Here is a 6,063-nt window from a genome sequence, read left to right on the forward strand (position 1 = left end):
TAAAAGAACATAAAACTGCCCGGAGGATGAGATACAGAGAATAGGACAAGATGAGTGTGCATTTAGTCTACCTCTTACCTGCGAAGCACGTCATTATGCATTTTACTTACCACCACTTAGGCAAAAGTGGCAATGCTGTGCAATGTGTTGTTGTGATCATCACGTTTTAAATCATATTGTATCCTCCATTTCATTTCTGTTCATAATACTTAATAAATACATTGAACGATACACCTTGTGAGTATTCATGATGTATTTTATTACAACTCACTGCGTCTGGCTCAAGACACATGACAGAGAACCTAAGTAAGGTAAAGAATATTTATTTGTGGACCACTTGTACAAAACAAGCTGCGAGAACAAGGCATGGTAAGGGTATCTTACGATTTGTGGCTTAGCAAAAACGAGAATATGAAAGTGCAGCACATAACCACGAGACTCTTGGCACTGATGCATGGAAATGCAGTGTACAGGTGGCCCTCTCTCAGCCATGCTTGGTCAACAGCAGCAAGTGCACCTAGCATTAAAATGCAGCGTACACTCTCTCTTGCCTCCCACACTTCTGTGTTATTCTACGTGGTAATTACAAGCAGACAATTTGATGTAGCCTACTACTTACAAAAAACCTGCCGGCACAATATCTTTGAAAATGATAAAGTCCTTAAATGCTCTAAATATCTGTTTTGACAGCTTCCTTCATTCATCCGTTATCTAAGCAGGACTACTGTTACCACTACGAAAAGCCACCATAATGTAATAAGATATTATATTCAATTGCCTGCATTATTCTCGTGCTGCATGCTGATATCAATAATGTAAAATTGCCACTAGAAAATAATAATATGAACCTGCAATGAACCCTCATTTTTCTTACGGCCACGAAAGCGGTTGGAAGACATTATGAAGCTAAACCGAAAAAATAGATGAACAGCCAGATTCAGTACTAAATAGTCGTGGCTCACTGAATGGTCTGAAGGTACCGTACAATTTGCTTCCGTTTCTTTTCTCCTAGCTGCTTCAGCACTTTTTCTGTTTTTGAGTCTACAGAAGCTAGCATTTCAATCGGGTTTGGCCTGCTGGCATTTGTGGTACCCACATCCTCATAGTCAAGGCCACTGTCCCCTCCTTCAATGCACATGTTGTGGAGTACGCAGCATGCAAGAATGAACAATGTGGCCTTCTTCACTGTCCAGAATTCCAAGTACAAAAGTTGCCTGAAACGTCCTTTCAGCAAGCCAAAAGCATTTTCAATGCGTACTCGTGTTTGGCTCAAGCGCAAGTTATATTTTACACATTCAGGGGTCAGGGAACCATAGTCCCTGAATGGTGTCAGGAGATATTCTCGGAGTGGATAGGCAGCATCACCAAGCAGATGATACTTGCCTTCACAAACTCCTGGCAGTTTATCTAAAGCAAAACTGCGCTTGAATGTGTCAGCGTCGTGCATCTTGCCTGTGGGACCAAGGAACACATCCACAAACTTGCGATCAGCAGTGCAAATTGCCTGAACGCCGTATGACTTCTTGTCATGCCTGTTTGTATATGTTGAGGCAATCTTCCCGGCTGGACACCTCGTTTCTATGTATGTCCCGTCAATACATCCCAAGACATTTGGAAAACCTGAAATCTGAAGCCAGTGAAACATTAATGGGTTTTGAATTTACATTCCCAGTTACTTTCTTTAGCATGCTGAAATACCAATATTAACTATATTTAAATACACAATATGCGAAAAAATGCTGCTAAAATGTGTGGGAAGAACTACAATATGGCCAGTCATACAGGGAGAGAAAATTAACGCTGGGTAAATGCCTTACCTGTGATTACAGTATGCACAGGTAGTGCTCACCAGAGAATAAAAGCAGTGGGTGACTAAAAAGTGAACACGGCGAGACTGTTGCCATAAAAAGTGTCAGCCTGAGGATGGATTAGAATTAAAAGCATGCAGGGCAAAGGAGGGATTAAACCTTGCACTTAAAATACAATTCCTTCATATTATTCCTTTCTTTCATATATTCTCAATTCGACTTCATATGCAGTCCCCAACAGACACGTAGAGCATTTGTCAAAATTTAAGAGCCCAAGGCAGGGTTTGTTTGTAAGCCATGTTCTTAATGGTAGCGCATTTGTGAAAGAGGAGAGAACTAGGGCCTCTCTCACCGAGATTTCGAATGCTGCGGGATGCATAACAAGCAGCAAACAGCGGTCCAGAAACAAACTCCTCTGTATTCTAATATTTAAAAAAAGGTTTAAATAAACAACTGCCCCATAAAAGCATTTATGACAACACCGTCGCCTTACTTCTTCGAACTCGGCGCTGGCTGCTCTTTTTTTTTTCAGGCGTGTCTGGGAAGCGCACCACATCCGCGCTGATGCTGTCCAAGAAGCCCGCCACATGTTCGATGATTCCATTCACAGTGCTCTCCGCCATTCCAAACATGACGGCGACGGCTCGCTCGGTAGTCTTATTTCCTGCAAACCTGACGAAGTAAACAACTTGTCACGAATGCAGGTGCCTGACTAAAATTATTTAGAAACAAACAGGGACAAACAACTCACTAAAGAAACGAAAGAACGTGCTCCTCAGCCGATTTTTGCGCATGTGGGCCTCCATGATGCTTTGGATAAAAACTGGAGTTCTCGTAATCCGCAATCAGACGGTAGCAGACGCTCCTGCTTACCCGGAAATGCTTTCGGAACTGCAAGTAAACGACACAACACATCACATGGCGGTGGCATTGCACAATGCTTTGGCAGCAGTAAACAAATGCAAATAGACAGGCTCCTTACTCCGGTGTCGTCGAGGCGCCTGACGACCCGTTCAACGAACCTGTCCACTTTCGGCCGCTCTTCACCACATTGTTTTTGGACGAGGTCGATCAGCATGTCGTCTTCGCTGTCAGACGAACTTGAAAAAAGCTCATCGATTGTGGCAACTAGCAGCGCTTTCTTTCTCATTGGCGACATCTCCACTAGCAAGGTCGGTCAACTCCGTTGCAACCGCAGCGACCGCAGCTATCGGAACAGAGCGCCCGCGGTAGTGCAGTCGGCATGCGCGCGCGCGCGTCGCGCGTCCCGCAGTGCTTGCTGGGATTGCACCCCGGCGCACCGCCGATTTTCTCGGTGCGAGACGGGGCAACAAAAAACTGCTCCAACAGGGTGCGCTTCCGGTGATCGAGGATGGTCGGTGCGCACCGGTGCGGTTGATCGAGGATAAAAGTGCGCACCAAGGCGCCCCGGTGCGCACCGGTGCGGGTGATCGAGGACGCTATTAGCGATAGTAAAAATTCCGCCGGTCCCGGAACTTCCGGATTCGGGCCGGGTACGGGCCAGGTTTGAAATCGCCGGGTGGGGTTCGGGTGGGCCAGCGCATGACACTTTCGGGCTCGGTCCGGGCCCGAAGGAAGAAAAAGAAAAGACACGGCCCGTGCAGTGATCTAGTATGCGCGAACGGCGTCGACCCTGCGTACTCTGGGCAGAGCGCCGTATGGCTGTATTTCGCAGCGGGAAGGGGGCGGGGGGGGGGGGGGGGGGGAGTGCGCGCTGCCGCAGCTGCGAATTGAATAAATGCTGTCGTGTGCTGCAGACGCTGGGCCACCTTTTTCAGATTGTGCAATTGCGTGCGAATGTAAGGTATCACAGCTGCCTTCTGCCTACGCTGTGCGCGAGCTTCACACGTTTGGGGCTTTGTGCGCACCTCTCTGAGAAGGTCTTTTGCGACTGAACTGAGGAGGTGCTGGAGATACCCGGCGCTCAGCATACTTTCGATTTGATTATTGAACGCATCTGAGATACAGAGCGGGCAAGATTTGCCGAGAGCGTTCTTTAGGCACACGTGTAAATTGCTCGTTTAACGAGCTTAGTGTCAGCGGACTTGAAATGCAAAAGTAGTTTGTTGGCGCGTGGTTCATAGCGCCAGCAGACACCAACCCCTTTAAACTGGAACCGGATATCTAAATATCTGATTTGGCCATTGACTGGAAGTTCGTGCATTAGGTCAAACGGACCCATTACATCTTCCAATATATCCAACACCTTTCTGCTTTCACATACACCCCCCCAACGGCCTGCGCTTCACAATTTACGCTGCCTCCTACAAGCTGTCAAATCTTTGCAGGTTGACTGACCCGGCGGTAAACCAGCAGCAGGTCTGCGGCACAAAGCTAAGGCGGTCTTTTGTTGAATACGCAGAAGGTGTAGTCTATCAAATCCCTTTAAGGTGCGGAAAAGTACCTTGGCCAAACTGGGAGATGTGTTAACGATAGTATAAGGGAGCACGCAAACAACGTAAAAAAATGCGCGTGAAGGAAAATATTTTGAAAGTTTTCTGGCGAGTCACTGTCTGACTTGCAAGGACTGATCGCCTGACCTTGAATACACATTAGTTATCAAGACGAGTAAAACGCGTGTCACACGGCAAATCGCAAAATCTTAACGGATTTCTAGACTTTGGGAGGGATGTGTTAGCATGCCTCCATCATGCTTGCAGAACTGCGAAGCTTTTTTTTCGAGTAACCCGTACGGGTTTCCTTTGGAGCACTTCGCTACGTTTGGGTGGATGTCTCACTTTCCATTTATTAATTACTTCTCTCCACCTTGCAAGTTTCCGCAGAACTATTACGTCAAACTTTTGCCTTTGCTTCTGAGTTGTTGATAAATTCGACTTCGCCTGCCACCTGCTAGCCACCTGGTTATCTCAGATGGTAGAGCGGCTGCCCCGGAAAGGCGGTGGTCCCGGATTCGAGTCCCGGACCAGGACGAATTTTTCTTCAACTGCGAAGCCTCTTTTTTTTTTTTTTTTGAGGTACCCGTATGGGTTTCCTTTGCAGCGCTTAGCTACGTTTGGGTGGATGTCTAGTTTTCCCTTTATTGATTACTTCTCTCCACCTTGCGTGTTTCCGCAGATTACGTCAAACAACATAGGGCCTAAAACTGATCCCCGTGGTACCCCGCAGTTAATATTACTGTAAGATAAATTAATGTGATCAATGACAACATTTTGCTTACACGCCGATAGATAACTGGAAAAAAAAATAAAGTGAGTTATCGGTGATTCTATAGCAATGCATTTTGCGAATATATTGCGAAAGCATCGAAACAGCAGTAGAATGTACCTTTTAGCAACAGAACCTTGATGCTGGGAACAAATAACGTTACGATTACACATAAAATGCTTTAATTGCGACGCGATTAATTTTTCAAATGTAATGTTGATCCGACTCAGGACAGATATCGGTCTGTAGCTGTCAGGGAGGTTCCGGTCACCAGATTTGTAAACTGGTATTACTTTAGCAGATTTAAGTATGTTAGGATAAGTCTCGGAAGAAAATTCATGGTTAAAGATGTGGCACGACGGACTGCGCAGAACATCAATGTTTGCCTTTAGAATTCTCGGGCGTATGGCCATCCCTATGCGGAGCGCACAGGCTTAACACAGTCGACACAAAAGCGTGGCGTCTCCACGGCGAAGCTTTGATGGGACTCGAAGGCTTAATGTGGGATCAAAGGAGTGTAGTCGGGCATTCCTGAAATCTGACTCATTCCATTGCCACGTGGTGCACTGGCGAGCAAGCAGGCGGAGCTTCCGTGCTGCGTCAGTTACGTCAGTTAGAAAGGGGTATTGGTTCGTGGTGGTCCTCAGTATGGACTGAACGGGCAGCTTGATCGGCCCGTTCATTGCCGATAATCCTGCAGTGACTTGGAAGACATCGGAAAGTTATTTCATGGCCTGCATCACTTATATAGTGCATCGTCTCTGTAACCTGAAATACTAGCTGTTCGTGCGGTCCGCGTCGTAAAGGTCACAGTATACTGCAGTGCCGCCTTTGAATCGCAGAAGATCGTCCACTTGTGTGGCGGTTCATCAGCGGTGTAATGAAGGGCGGTAAGGAGCGGTACGAGCTCTGCTGCCGTCGATGATGTTGCGTGGGTCGTGTTAAATTTTATGGTTGTAACTTTCGCTGGTATCATGATTGCCACAGCGGAGCTGTTTGGCAGGACAGATCCATCAGTGTAGATATACGTAGAATCACGGTAGTTTTCGTACAAAAGTAGTAACGTGAG

General features: G+C 46.7%; 1 pseudogene; it reads right to left on the reverse strand.

Moving 5' to 3' along the window:
• Window positions 1–235: 235 nt before the first annotated feature.
• Window positions 236–2,998, reverse strand: LOC126548601 (putative nuclease HARBI1; annotated as a pseudogene).
• Between the last annotated feature and the right edge of the window lie 3,065 nt (window positions 2,999–6,063).

The sequence above is a fragment of the Dermacentor andersoni genome, chromosome 1, assembly GCF_023375885.2.
Source record: "Dermacentor andersoni chromosome 1, qqDerAnde1_hic_scaffold, whole genome shotgun sequence".
Taxonomy (NCBI): Eukaryota; Metazoa; Arthropoda; class Arachnida; order Ixodida; family Ixodidae; genus Dermacentor; species Dermacentor andersoni.